At 37.4% G+C, this 15,756-nt stretch overlaps 1 long non-coding RNA gene across 2 annotated transcripts in view; it reads left to right on the top strand.

Moving 5' to 3' along the window:
• The window catches only part of LOC309883244, a 33,110-nt gene extending 18,506 nt beyond the window's left edge, over positions 1 to 14,604 (top strand). For both annotated transcript variants that reach the window (XR_014318423.1, XR_014318424.1), the window contains exons 3-4: positions 8,161 to 8,316; positions 14,139 to 14,604. This is a non-coding gene — a long non-coding RNA (uncharacterized lncRNA). The remainder of the gene's footprint in view (positions 1 to 8,160; positions 8,317 to 14,138) is intronic.
• The last annotated feature ends 1,152 nt before the right edge of the window (positions 14,605 to 15,756 follow it).

Genomic DNA, 15,756 nt, shown 5'->3' with positions numbered 1-15,756 from the left:
TGGTGATGCAGGTTTGATGTGGGGCCCCACTTGAACTGCTCACAAGTGTGTACAACTTGGGCTGGCTGTTGCTACAGCACAGACCTAGAATGTGCATGGTCATGGTGGATGAGAGCAAAAGGCAAATTTCTGTTTATCTATATATTTTGGTTAATCTTCACTTTTTCAGGGGCAAATCCTGCCTAGTCATTTGCAAGATAAAGGTCCTCAGATACAGTGGAAATACAGCATTATTGAAACAGGGAGTGTTTCAGCATTTGTACAGGCTCAGCGGCAGATGCCTTGCTGTGCCAGCACGGAGCCCTGCTGCCCAGGTGCTCCCTGTGTGCTGGCAACTGGTGCTGTTTGCAGAGCTCTGGTGGGGCTCATCCTGCTTACTGCATTCACTGCTGCGAGTTGGGTGGCCTCAGCTGGTAAGGGCAGTTGAATGAGCTACTGTTACTTCCAAGTGGGTGAAGAGTATTCCTCTTTCTCCTTTGTCAACATGGTAAACCAGATGAGGGCTTGGGGGAAAAACTCTTAAAACCCATATTTCGTAACAATTTTATATGAATTAAAGGAATGTGAGTAATAGAGGAAACAGTCACTAAAAGCTTTGTGAAAGTAAACCTTATACGTTTAAATTGTGGTTAATTTTATGCTGTGTCTACATAGGTGACGCATTCTAGTACTAGACTGTGCCGGAAGTCTTTCCCATAATCATTCTCAGATAAAAATCTAGTATTTGCCTACCAGTATTATGCTAATAATCTTTATCTTAAATTCTCAGAGTTGTGCTTCAAACTCCTGGCATGCTGCACAGCTACTTTGTCCTCCATTCTTACGAGACTTCCCTTGACTTCCCTTAGCAATTAGCTGTAGAAGTTGACATTTTCATTAGTCATCCTCTGCATGCTCAAGTTAGGAAGTAAGACCCTTTACATTACTTTCTGCATGCTTTCAGCAACATTGTTTAATTTTTTGCCTGCAGCAATGTTTTGAGATAAAGCTAAATGAAATGGCTACCTTCATCCCTAAGCAAAATAAGTAGTTCAGAATGAGACAAAACTGTTGCAGAAACAGCCTTCTCCTGCAAGATTAAGTACAACATGTTCTATATTGGTATTCAGATGAAAGTACAACTGCAAAACACGTCTTTGGCAGCTGATGTATACCTCTGTCAGTGACTACGTTATTGTGTATGGTGGCAAATTTTTCTCTGTATCTCTACCCCTATCTATGCATGGAAATACCTAGGCATACAACCCTTACTTCAAAGTCCATTTCAGTCAATGAAATCTAATAATATTTTAAATGTTTCCACTGTTCGAGTCAAAGTGACCCTTAGTACACAGTCTAGTGGTAGTGATGCATAGACTTCTATGCATAAATAATTTTTTAAAAGATAGGAAAAAAGTTCTGGATTGTGGGCATATGTCAAGAATATGCACAAATGCCATTGGAAGCTTACTTTGATTGTTTTTATTCAGACAAGTCTGCAACTGAATGAATTTCTCATCTACTGTAGACAATAAATATACATAGTTAAATGAAAATCAACTAGTATCAATGTAAACTCAATATGAAATCAATATAAACTATAAACTACAAATTAAATTCAAGTCGATATAAATAGCTAAGTTAAACAAATAAAGAGTTGTAGTTTCTAATTTCTTTTTAGGTACTATGCAAATAGGGACAAACCTGATTTTGAAAGGGACTGCATGCTTTCAGCTAGGGAGATCCCATCTCGTCTGCTGTGGATGTATAGAGAACAGGGCACTTAACTTTGTGAACTAAATTCATTTTATAAGGTGTACTCTGCTCAGCTTGGACATTCTGTTAAAATCATCCCCTCCAAAATTCTTAAATGCAGTTTAATGCCAATTGCTTTTCAGTCTGTCAAATGAATCAAAGCACTGTTTGCCTAATACTGAACTGAAAAGGTAATTTCTTGTCAATTGATAGGAAAGACTGATATTTTGAAGGCTGTGTTTCTCTTGTATTGAATAATTGGCATGAAAAGTTTTATATATTGGGTTGTTTATAATTGATAAAATACAAAATCCATATCTACTGTAAGGGGAAAACTGGACTTTTATTTTTGCAGAAAGAGGATGTAATTGCATTAATATACTGTTATCAGTCTTTCATCCTATTGGCATGAAATGATATTTCCTTTTTCATATTGCTTACTAACTTTACAGGTATAATTTATCCTGTTAGGCAAACAGTGTTTATCATTAAAATCTTTAAGCTAAATTCAGTTGCAAATGTTTCTAAGTGTGTTTTAATAGATTAAGTTTTTTTTTCATTAAGCTTAAACAGCAGTTTTAGGTTAAGAAAAGCAGTTTTACGTTAAGAAAAGGTTATATATGTTTCTTGGAATACTTCTTCCCTTTTTCTTTGCTGAAAATGTATCTTTGATTGTAACTAAACTTTTAATATTATGTTTTCAGCTCTGAAAATGAAAATAGTTTATAGATTTACTTAACATGAATTGAAATCACAAAGGAAGAAAGAAATGACATAATGACATATTGTCTTGCACATCTTTTCTAGAAATGGAAAATAACATTTATTGTGAATTGATTATGATTCTAGAGCATGGAATTCATCATTCTTGTTTTCTTCTGCTTCCATGTCAGTTTAGCAGCAACAGTAGGACTAAATAGTCAATCTTAGTCTAATATTTAGTTAATAGTCTGTCACAATTCTTTGTTCTGCATCAGCTCTGCTTCTGTATATTATAATCTCCCATCTAAATGCTGTCCAGGGTTGGTAACGTTTAGTTTCCAAGATCAAATGTGTTTAAGTGCTTTCAGTCTGTGTGAATAGTCTACTAGCAGAAAAAGATACAAGCAGCTGATAACACTAGATAGACTGCTTTGCTTGCAGTGAAGTAGCGACACATCTGGATGAACAATACTTGTACCTTCATTGTGCTGGAATACTGCATAGAACAAACAATGATTCATTCCCTTCTAATACATCTTTTCTTAAATAGAATGATTCATATCAACGCATTCTTAGAGGAATATGCTCTGTTTTTATTTGTTAACGAAAACAGACTGCAAGACCCAATAGAAGATCTTTCCCATTTCCCTCAGGAGAAACCTGTGTGGCATTTGTTGTTGTTGTTGAGTAGAATACACAAACAAAAGCTGACGAAAATTTAAGTACAAATCTGATTTAGAATCTTAACTGACAGAAACGCGTTTTGCTTTTTATCAGTAAAGCTATGCTACTGAATTGAGGATAACAAATTCTGTGCGTTCAGCTCGAGGGACTGAATAAAAAAACAAGACCCTCTTACAAGTGCAGGCTTGGCTTTATGGAACAGAAGCACTGAAAACCTTTTGTTTGACTGTTAGTGTCCTACCACAGTTAAAACAACAATCAAATTCCTCAATGCCTCATCACTTGTTGGTACAAGACAAAGATGCAGTGCACTCCAAAGGCTAGATGAGATAGTGGGTCTGTGATTCCTTTCACATTTAATCTAGAAATTTGGTTTAAGGGAGCAGCATACCTTGTACTCAGTTCTGTATGTGCATTTGGGCACAACCAGGACCTGAGGTTTATAATCACAGTTCATGATGTACTACATTCATTTATGTTCATCTTGCAGACTTTTGATGAGGTGTAGTGCTCCTTTCAGTTACCTCTTTCAACATGGAGTTATTTTTACTTTGAATTATTACTGATGACTCTGCCAAGCAAGGAAATCCTTCCTCTACAAATAATAAATTGTTGCTGACAAAAACAAACAAACAAACAAACAAACAAAAAAGGCACAAGATCACTCTAAAAACTAAGAAGCTAAGCCAACTAAATCTGGTATCAGCTATCAGATAGATAAATAAGGACTTATTTTTAAATACTGTTTTGGTGAATATACGCTTCTTTCCTCCTGTTTATACCGTGGACTTTTCCCAGTGCAATTCCATACATATAATCATGGCATGATATTAACCATGGAAAGAAGTGTTATAGGAAAGGAATCGGGAACAGAGGGCAAAGAGAGGACATCATTAGAAAATGGCATTTTTTCCCAAGGGAGGTGACTGTGATATCTGGTTAAAAAAAAAAAAAAAAAAAAAGTGTCAATCAAGGCTAGGCTTGGCTTACACAGTCCTGATGGCCAGATTCTCAGCTGGGGTAGCAGCAGAGATTGAGCAAGGCTTTCTTACTTTGTAAGCACTGGAAATGTAAGACAAGCAAGTGGTTTCATATCTAGAGCAGGAATTTGGAGAGAGACTAGAAATTTGACATCCTACCCAATGACATGAAAGAGATTAGGAGTGTGGAGGCAGGAGCTGATGGGCAGGGACATGAACCTTTTTGGCACAAGCTAACCAAGTAGCTGTAACATTAGGCTGCCCCTTGGCACACAGCACAGCGTGGCTCTTCTTTACAACGCAGTTGGTAATCTCAGCAGAGAAGTGTAATACTGAGTGGATTTAAAGCCTCAGTCCATCTTCTCAGCAACAGATAGATTTCCTCGGAAGGGCCTTAGGGTATAGTAGGTAATTTGAGAAGTTAGGGTGGCTGTTAGGCTTGCCTTGCCTGATCAATGAGTAAACAGAGGGTCTCAGGGATGTTCACCTGGTGCTGTGCAGTGCAGAGGGAGCAAAGGTCCTGAAAGCAGTGCAGCTACGTTAGCAGAGCACTCTGCTCAGACTTCCTAGGTCAACAGCCCCTGCAAGGTAGCTACGCAGCTTTGCCCAATGTTGTGCTGTGTAAACAATCCCTATAACCTCCGGTTCACATATGGCATAGGTAGAGGCAGGTATTTCTGCAGTGCCCTGCATTGTACTGTGGGCAAGCTTTTGGTTTTAGAAAATCTTAATTATGTATTAATATGTTGTTATTAGATCCAAAAGCATGATAGTTTCATTGTAAACTGCCCAGCATTCCTGAGGTATTGTTACAATGGGTGACTTGAGTCATCTTGAACAAGGGTAGGGTTCTGTTTGGTAGAGTAAATTGCTTAACACCAAATTCCCTGATACCCCGGCTAGATTGCTTTTGGCAGCTGAACTAACCCTTTAAAGCAGGTTTGAGTATTTCCATGCTGTGTTTCAGTCTGCAGGTCAGAGATGCCCTGCCCATTTGATAGTGCTCTGATTTTATTAAACTACGTGCTTTGTACCTGAGCAAAATAGGAAAATAAAAGAAGGAGAAAATAGAATAATTAAATTAGGCATGTTCATTTAAAGCTTTTGTAAGGATTTTTGGCTGAATTTTATTCAACCATCTAATATTCAAGTGCACAGTGGCGACTTGCGCAAGAACCCAGCTGCTAACTGATGTGCAATGGTTGCAGCCAAATGAAAGTCTGTCTTGGAAATCTCTGTTTATGATATGCAAAACAAAGTATGCATCATGTTTCCCTCTTTAAGGATAATAATCCTGTGAGATTGAAACCTGCACAAGGCAAGTTTTCAGAAATGAAACTCAGAGTGGAGTTAAGTGCACACAGGAATATCACCTATTCAGTGATATGATACAAGTCAGCCCAACTTTGGTACAAATCTATTGCAATCTTTAAAGGAGACATTGACCAGGTGAATGAGGAAGAAAAACAAGTGCTGCAGTCTTCTTTTATTTCCAAAGGCCAATAAAAATTTGCACCTACCTAAGGCTCCTATGGAAGCCAAACTGTCAGAGATTAAGAGGCAAGATCCTCACTCAGATACGTAAGTAGCTGAAGGACAGAGTGATCAGTGTACCAGCAGGGTTTGTAGCTGTAATAACGTGTAGCTCACTGCAGGCTCGCCACCTGATTATTTATTCATGTTTTTGAGGAGGTTTCACATATTTGTGAAAGATGAGGCCTTTCTGGGATTTCAGGTTCTTGACCATGGAGGGGGGAATTAGACTGCAGGTTGGCAAAGAAGTGTTTCTCAGGCTTTCCCACCTTACATCCACAGGGGATAACTGCATTGAACTGTTGCAGTAGTAGTAGTAATTAAAGTATGATAAATGCATATAGAATCATAGAACAGCCCAAATTGGAACGGACTTCAACAGATTATCAGGTCCAATTTTTCCTGGGAAAAAGGCTTGCTGAGGTTATCTAACACCCTGTTCAGTTGTATCTTGTAAACCTCCAGTGATGGGAACTCTACAGTGTCCTTGGGGGGGGGGGGGGGGGGAGGGGTTCCAGTGATTCATTGTTTTCACTTTAAAAAAATCATTCTTATATCAAGATGAAACCTCTACCAGTGCAGCTTGTACTCTGTCTTCTCCATGTGGCTCCTTGTGAAGAGAGAGCCTGTTGGAACTCTAGTTGATACTACTTTTTTCCTTGTTTCTAATGTTTCATGGTTTTGAAACTCGTAAGGTCAAGCCAACGTAAAAGGGGATTCAAAAACAGCAATAGAAAAGCAACTGAGAACCAAATCTTAGCCTTACCATGACTGATTTAGGAACATACTTAAGCATGAATGTAATTTTTAGTTGTGGATTGAGTCAGTGTGCTAGGTCACTGAAACAGATTAAGACTAACATTGCATTAAAAATAGCTAATACATGTTTCTGTTACTGTTTCCAAAATAAAAATGATAGCACTTAATGTGAATTGATTTGGAATCCCACTTCCTCGATAGAAGAAATCTTGACTGAATTCCTAGATTTACTGCAAGGATTCAAAAACAAATAAATAAAACCCTCTTGTTTTATTGTAGTATTCTGTTGCTATAGGGCTTCAGAATATGCATCAAAACAGAGGAGATAATCCATGGAGACAGGGAAGTTGGTAGGCAGCCAGCTCCAGTACTAACACAAGTGGGTACAAATAAACAAACAGTATAAGCAGTCACTGGCAAGCCAGCTTTCACTGATGCCATACAACTAGGCTACAGAAGCATGACATAAATGAAAATTTTAAAGAATCCAAAAAAAACTAGCAGGCTAATCAATTTACATTTTCTCTCCCATGTTTCCAACATCTTTTCACTGTTGATTTACTTGTTAATGTAAAAATAATAGGATATATAAGATGGTGCATGATTGAAATACTGTTGCCATTCATATAGTGGTGTTCTGGACTGAATGGTGTACTGAGGCTATAGCTATTTCAAAAGCCTGTTTAGGAAGCAAACCATACAGATCTAATTCTTTATTTTTTTCCTGGATGCTGTGGGTTCTATCTGCAATAGTGTAAATTGATTGCATTCTCCTGATTTTTTTCTAAGAATTCACTCTTCTTGGTATAAACACAGCAGATCTTTGGGAGAGAAATCTAGACAGCTGTAAGCCTGCTAGAGCTAAATGAACAAGTCCCCTGTGTGTTTTGACATACCTTCTTCTGAAGCATGTTACGTAACTTATCAATAGTAGCACTGATGGGTTGCTTTGCAAAGCATTTTAACCATTTTCGTCTCCTGTTTTATAGTTTTTGAGCATGTTTTGTAACATTAAAAAGGACATAAGTTTTGCAGGTATCCACTCATCTGTACTTAACATCCAGACTTCTTCACTTACTATTTTTGTTTGATTATGTGGTCTGAAAGCTACATTGAAATTAATCTGATCTGCAAAGAAGAAAATACATTTCTTCGACATTTGCTCAAGTATCTTCAACTGCATTAATAAATCAAATGGTTAAGATTAAGGCATTTCCTACTGTACAAGAATTTAAAGACACTCCATGGAGCACTGATTTACAGGCAGAACACCTTGCTTTCCATTTCTTGAGTATTTTAAAGGGACACACAAAAACAAAACAGAAAGAAGAGATTCTTCAAATGTATAAAATGTTACAAAAAGTGTTTTCACCTGTTGATTTTAAAAGCTGAGAAATGTTCATAATGCTTGTTGCTTAGATATTTATGCGTTCCTTCCAGTACCACAGGTAGAGTGAGGTTATCCCTGGATTCCGGGCGGTACAGCACTTTGTGTTCGAACATTATCATCCTAAAGCTAGATGTGCGCTCATTGAAAATAATTCAAATTCATTAATTTGTGGGCATTCTTTTCAGACTCCAGCCAGCTGTTCGATATGGTAGTGTGGCTGTGTGTGGGAGAGGTGAAGTCGGGTGGGGGACGAGGAGTTACGTGATTTCCCTTTAATGTATCTGCACTGCAAACAGCGCTGGGTTCTGCACACTGATTTCAGCAGGCAGCCAATGTCAACACTGACATTTTCAATCTCTTTCTTTTATGTCACATTAGTGGAAAGTGACCTGTTGTGTTTGTGGAAGCTCTGGAATCCTGCAGGAGAAGGATCACTCAGCACCATGGCGATCTGCCAAGTACAACTTGTTCCGAAACACAGTGGCTCTGAGAAGTTGCATTATCAACTGAAACACAATGTTGGCGTAGCAGGAGGTAGGTTAGACTGTTGATTAGCTGAGTTGTTATGGCCAGTGTTCCCTCCAGGGTACATTGTACCTCTGCTGCAAGGCTCTTCCCTTTTTTCTCCTCCTTTTTACTTACGTGTTGTCTCATTCCCTGCTTGGAGGTGGCCACTACAGAGTTCAAAATGAGGCCCTGCTCTAGTACTGTACCACATTCAGCACAGATTTTGTACGCTGAGAATTAAGGGCCGTCACTTCTGAAAAATAGTTTCTTAAACTGCTCAATTGTTCAGAAGTCATGTTATGTTTGTGATAAATATTAAAAGTGTAAAAGGTACTAATTTAACTTTTAATTTTATTTTGGTATCCTGTTCCTTTAGCCTATCTTATGAAGGCAGAATTCTTAGTGTCATCTCATACTTTAATAAGAATATGAGAATAAATCACCTAATTGGCCAGTTGGAAAGAATAAAAGAGCTTAGTCAATAGAAAAGGGAAGTAACTTCCAGATTTCTGGTAGAATCAGTAGCACTGTCTTACTTTTTGGTAAATCTGTTGCTAGCTAATATTTTCAAAATAACTGACAAATTAATTTCTCTGATATTTATAATTGACACCAGACACAGAATTTGAATCCAGTCCTGTATTTCAGTCCCCACATTCCATGTAAAGTTATAGATCGGGAAGTTTTAGCTATTGTAAAAATAATGAGGAATTACAAAAATTAAAACCAGATTTAGTTTTGAGTATCACATTACCCTTGTAGGATGCAGGAATGTTTTGAAAAAAAGATATGGCTTTTCTCTGCTGGAAATTTTACCATATGAACAAATCAGTTATAGAATGGCTTAATAAATACAGAAGCTAGATTTTCAGTTTTTGAAATTCCATTTCAGAGTTTGAGTTTTAAACAGTTTTCAAAAAAAATGTTTTCAGTTAGCTTCCAGGACAATATGATTAGTACTACACAGGAGTGAGGTTAGAGAGCAAAAATGATGATTTAAGCAGGATTCTTTTTGTAGGTTATAAAGTCATGTCTAGCTACCATTATATTGCTTGTTTAAAATAGTTTTGCTGCTCCTTGTGAGCTTCAGTAAAAAAGTGAAGTTATATTCATTCTGTTCGTTTTCACACTTCAGAAATTTATTGAGGTATTGATTGCAGAATCTTTACTACTGATGGAAAACTGCAAGTGAACAGTTTTGCAACAGAGAAACAGTTTTTAGTTTTATTTTTTTACTAGTTCTCCCTGAAAATAGAAAGGTTGATTCTGTTGAATCTTTAAGTTGACAAGATATTTATGTTGACCTCAGTGTCAACAGGGTAGATATAGTGCTAACAATATTTAGTCTTTTTTCTTTGACTGAATCCTTGCTTAAATTAGTCTTTTGGAGTTCAAAAGACAGAATGTGTGTTAAAAAGCAAATGCATTTGTATTGTTTCAAGAACTCCTGATTAACACAAACAAACTTGAGAACAGACTGGAATTTACATCAGGAGGTCTTAACTTGAGTACTAGCAGGAAAGGAAGATACTTCAGCTCACCAATTAAAAAAAAAAAAAAAAAAAAGCGCTTACTACAGACAGATAATATAAAACAAATTGTCAGGTAGAAAAGAGTCATCTGATCTTTGTCCAGATTTCTAAACATCTATTCTCACAGGCTTACTTTTATCTTCAGTCCTCAAATCCCTGAGTACACTTTGTGGAAAAAAATGGACTGTATATGCAGAAGGGAAACACACAGACTTTTATCAGAGGGTAGGTAGTGAGACTCTTGGACCCAGTGTTTCCCTGCTGCATGGGAACCACAGAAAACTGGGGCAGCGTGCAAAAGGGTAAACCCTCCCTATAGCATTGCACCCGGAGTCCGAGCTGCACAGAGCTTGGCAGGCTCCACTGGCAGGAAGGTGGAGCTTACTCTGCTTTCCCTTCACCCTGCTGGTGATTTAAAAAACCCACTGAGGCACCTCCATCATCCTCTGTAGTCTCTGCTGCTGCAAAACCAGGGCCAGTGAGCTAGAGACATGGAAAAGAAAGACAGCTGTGGCAGGGGTGAAGAGTTGAGTATACGTTTGTGTGATGTCTGCATGTAAAATAAATGAGTAAATACACTAGAATAAATTGGGTAAGGTAGGACATGAGCTGGATACAAGGAGTGAGGTGGGTAAAAAGTCTGGAACTGAAAAAAAAACTGTGTTAAAAGTCAATGTAAAATAAAAGTGCTAAATATGTGGAATAGACTTTAAGAGAAACTAGAATGTGTATTTGTGTAATATGCAAATAAATGTGGTCTATACACATTTATGCGTAATATAACCTTCAGGGCCCAGACGGAAAAGAAGAAAGGCTTAATCTGAACAGAACGAGGGGCAGGTTGATACACCATTTTAAGGAAGAATTGGATGGCTGCAGAACTGTTTGAAACAATATTTGCAATTTTTTGTTGAGTGTCTGCCTTAAGGATTAAGGAAATCCACATGAGTTTTTTCACTGACTAAACTAAGCATCATATTGGACTGTTTGTTCACATTAGTGGCAGATACTAGGTCATGAGCTACACTTTTCCATTCAGAAATACTTTTACATTGTTCACTTCTATAATACTTTCTTAACTGAGACAGTAAGATTGATGGGAAGAAGCTGGCAAGCTTTAAGCAAAATTAACATGTTTTTCATACTGCTATTGCATACAGTCTTTATATGCCATTACATTATTATATGGATTGGTACATTCTCTCCTAGAGGTATCTTATGGGGATGAACATGTCCTGTTGATGAGGAATATTGTCATTGAAAGAGAAAATGTTACAATAATCCTTGTAAAGATTATCATAATTGCTGTATCCTGATCTGAGTCCCAAATATTTCTTACATGTGCACGTCAATTTAAAAAGGCAGGTAATTTGCAATGTCAGCACCTTCAAGAATAGCAGAGAAGGAATAGGTGGTGTTTTTTTTGTTGTTGTTTTTGTTTTTTAAATTAAGCAGCACAGCAAATGCAGCTGTCAAAAGCTGCAAGCTTACAAATTTTGTTATTTAAATTCAGGAACACCAAGTACAGTAAGAAAACAAGCATATAGATTGAAATAGTCAAAATGTAGCACTTTCTTCTTTTTGACCTTTTGTGCAGATCTAAACAGGCTGCTTAAGGTCTCCAAAACCTGCAGCACAGAAGACAAATCAATAAGGCACATTGTGAGCTGGTTGATCTTTGATTTTTCAGGGGACCTGTGGCTAAATGTTACTTGTTAAAATCTCAAGCAAAGACATTGTGTTTGTCTGAGATTGTAAGGTTTAATTACATTTTTTACATTACATTAATTTACAGATTTAAAATATTGCCCTAATGTACCATGCTGAAGCTTGAAAGCAGTAAACACATCTTTTGCAACTGCTTTCTATGTACTGGCACTTTTTTGAATGAAATGATGCTGGGCTCAGTCATGGAGTCCTGTTCATGTCAGCCATCCTACTAGGTCCGATCCCTAGTGAGCAAACAAGTAAACAGATCCATTCACTTCATCTTCACATAACCACAAAGGTACTCCTTCCATCTGCGTTGACAGATCCTAGTGTCTGCACAGGTCAGACAGCAATATTATGACATCCCTGATGAAAGAAAAACAGCTTTAGGTAATTCAAGCACTGTGGTGCAACGGATACATGGAGAAGACATCAGCAAAGTCATATGCTTACAGCTCCTACACTGGCAGCTTAAATTCTGACCCTACAGAAATCTGCGATGTTTTGCATTCACAAGGTGAAAGGGGTTGCCTGGCATCCTGGTATATTCAAGAGACCATTACTGGAAGCGAGTGACGCTTTAGATAGGCTATTCTTTCTATAAGCGAATAATTATATTTGAAAATATACTTTAAGGAGTTCCACCCTCATCAGAAGTCTTATAACAACAGCGCTGTAGTTTTGTATTTGTAAACAAAATGGAAAATGTGATATTAATTTAAAAAATTAAATTTAAAGTTTCTAAGAATGCATCAAGAAGTGCAATAGGGACTAGAGAAAGTAAACTATAATACATATCAGAATTCATTTTCATTTAAAAAATAGTTTTTAAAATCAAGCCATAAAGTACAGAACTAATTCTAGCAATCATGAACCCATTGTCTTTGCAAAAAGTGTGAGCTGACACTGACAAAAAGTTTTTGAAGGATGAAATGTGCAGGCAACATCGATTTTTTTTAGCTTCATTTGGATATGTCATGAATTTAGTTCATTAATTATAGTCTTCTTAAATCATTGGAATGAGAATAGGATCATCAACGTTTTTTTTCTCTCAGTCCTCCATAAGTGTAGTACACTCCTCTTTGGGGTATTGAGAGAATGTATGGCTCAAACATATGTACCCAGGACCACGTGCGCAGGGTCAGACCAACAGAGCAGTTTCTGGAAAATGAAGTTTGAGCAAAAGGAGCACTTCATGAGGTCTAATTCTACAGCCACACCCTGCATGGAACTTTCCTTGAAGTCACACACATTTTTATGAGATTCCTTGCCCTACTTTTGCAGACTCCAGAGACCTAGAGAAGTATCCAAACTTGCATGTGTTTGCAGGAACTAAGCCATTTCATTTCTTAAGGACTTAGACTAGAGGAGCAGGTTATTTCTGAATTATGGGAAGCTTAGATTCAGATTCAGGTGCTTTTGTGACATTGAGTAATCATTTAGGATGCATCTTTATGGATAAATATGCCTGTGATAGTGTCTGTAAGGCCAAAATCCCTGATGACCTTAGTCTTAAATTGGGATTGCCTTTATGAAGTCGTAAAGACAGACTGTAGGCAAACTGTGGGAAGTCTCCAGAAACACCCACTTTTGCAGAGTCCTTCCAATATGTCCGTGTAGGCTTTCGTGACCAGCAGTGTCTCTGCTGCCTGTATCACTTATTCCACAGAGCAGCCTGCAGCATCTTGCCAAAACCTCTTGCATTGTGCTGTGTACAGTCTGGCAGCTACTGAGGTGACATTTGGAAACAATGTTGATATAATCCAAGAGTCTAGCCAAAGCCCATAGAAATCATTATGTTTTGGGTTAAGCTTGAAATCGCTTAGTGTTTTAATTTCCAACCTGTACAATGGAAAAAAATATACCACCTTTTCTCCAGATTTTCAGTCTATCCTTTTTAGATTGTATGTTTTCTTGGGCATGTATATTCATCAAATATATCATCTAGTATATTAACTGCATAGCGTCTACAAAAATTTGGATTCCAGTTGCAGGTCTTCTAGACACTATGACAATTTAAAAATGGTTTTCCTAATATTAAGCTATAATGTATTTTCAAGTTCAGTGTCTTTGATCTGTTTGTCAAATACCAAGTTTCAACTCAAACTTGTACAGAGTGGTCATAACTGTGTGATTACTACAATCACTGTGATGTGCTTATCAGCAATCTTCATTGCAGTTATGCGTACTTTATCTTTAGCTGTCTCTCTGATCTTTCTCCATGCTTGCAGTTGTATGACCATTTCTGTTTTTATACCCAAGAGCAAAAACTGAAGCAGGAGGAATACAATGAGGGCTTTAACATAAACCTATTGGATATTGTGTCATTAAAAGCAAAAAACACTTCCCATGAATCAGGACATTTAAACTATTAAAATGGATAAAAATACCATAGTATTCACAGCTATAATTAACATTTTTTAAAGAAAAGAAATCCACTTGTCTGTAAAGAAAATGCCATGGGAACTAAAAAGAGGCATTTTGTCTTGTTAATCACAGCTGTTATACAAATTTTCATGTCTGATCTACTGCGTAGAAAACTGTAATGAATGAATAAATACTAAAAGCTTTGTTTAAATAACAAGCCAATATGTTCCCCCCTCACAGATGAAAAAGACAGAGGCTGAAGTACAGAACAGCTCTTATTCACAAACATTTTCAAAATGGATGAAATACATGAGTCGACACTGGCATCGTGTTTATTCAGCTTCCTGCCATTGATACTGTGATCTGTCATGGTATTACTCCGGCTTCACTGGGGATCACCTCTTTGGAGATTTTGACTTCGGAGTTGTGCTACGCTGGCTTCATGTTGATGTTCATTAACTGAATCCAAATTTCTAGCTTGCCAATATAAGGATGTTTAATTAATTTAATCCACACTGAGATATGATGGAGGCAGCAGACTCCTTATAATGTGTCTCCTTGTACAACTTCATAGCTAAGCTTGTTTACGTTGTAAATTAGTAATTAAACTCGGTTGAATATCTGAATGATCAACCCTTCAAAAATCAGCTTCAAACTACCTGTAGTTGTTGTTCTTTCAAAATGGTGGCATGCAAATTTAGGCATTTCCCTCACCATTTTTTTTCTAAAAATGTATTTCCATAAATCACTTTACCAGTCTATCAAATGAAAGAATATAATACCTATCTTTTTTCAATGTGAGCGTAATTTGGGAACTTGACAAACTCTTCACAGTGGTTTGAGTTCTCCAGATTACAGCTTTTTGTGAGAGGTAAAAACCTCGAGAAAGAGTTAAGGATGAAGCTCTTGAGTGATTCAAAAAGCACCTTCATGTGAAAAGGCCTGGAAATAAAGTAAGGGTATAAATGAACTTATTCTCATTCCAGTCCTTTAGCTGCAAGGGGCCTCGAGCATACCACATGCTTTTTCACTTTTAGAGACCCTCTACGTAATACAAATTAAAACCAGGGCATGCCTTTCCTTAGAACCTCTGCCAGGCACTTTATTTTCATAGCTGTCAACTTTAAAATCATGCTTTCCTGTCACTGATGTTTTGATGGAGGTGGGAGAACAGAGTGTGCAAGTGAACTCTGATGACTTGAATGAAAAGTCGGACCGCTTTCTTTCTGGCCTGCAGGTTCCTGGCTGACCCTTTTGCATGGAGGTGGGGGCAGGGAGCAACATCAGTCTAGACAGAAGAGGCCAGCGACTGGCTGTCCACTCAGGTTTCAGATTATAAATGAATAGTGTTCAATTTCTCACAGATGTTTGGCAGCCGCTTTGCTTTCACTCTAATCATGAACAGGATTTCTTCTGCCTGAAGAAAGCAGTGACCGATAGACACACACAGACGTAGAATAGTCCACCTCTAGAGCTCTGGTGCTGATTCCATGTGCTGTGGTTTCAAACTATCAGTTAGAAAACAAGTTCTTTAAAAGTGAGATCACTAGCATTATAGTCTTACTAAATACATTAAAGTATTCAGACCCAGCACATCTTCTTTTAAAGGCTGGAGGGTTGAGTGTTTGTTTCATATGGAATGTTAATTGTCAGCAGGTTTACTTCAGGGATAAATTTAGTCCTTTAAATTTCAAGTCAGAGTATATCTGTAAAGACTCTTCAAGGATTAGGTGCAAGTTATCACCATCTTCTCCAAATTGTAAAAAAAAAAAAAAAAAAAAAAAAAAAAAAAAGTAAATTCACTTAATGTTAACTGAAATAAACAGAAGAAGGATGATATAGGTTGAATGCTTTTAAC

The sequence above is a fragment of the Aythya marila genome, assembly GCF_965140915.1.
Source record: "Aythya marila genome assembly, chromosome: 13".
NCBI classification, from domain to species: Eukaryota; Metazoa; Chordata; class Aves; order Anseriformes; family Anatidae; genus Aythya; species Aythya marila.
The sequence above is the reverse complement of the archived record's forward strand: the minus strand, read 5'-3'. Positions and strand labels throughout refer to the sequence as shown.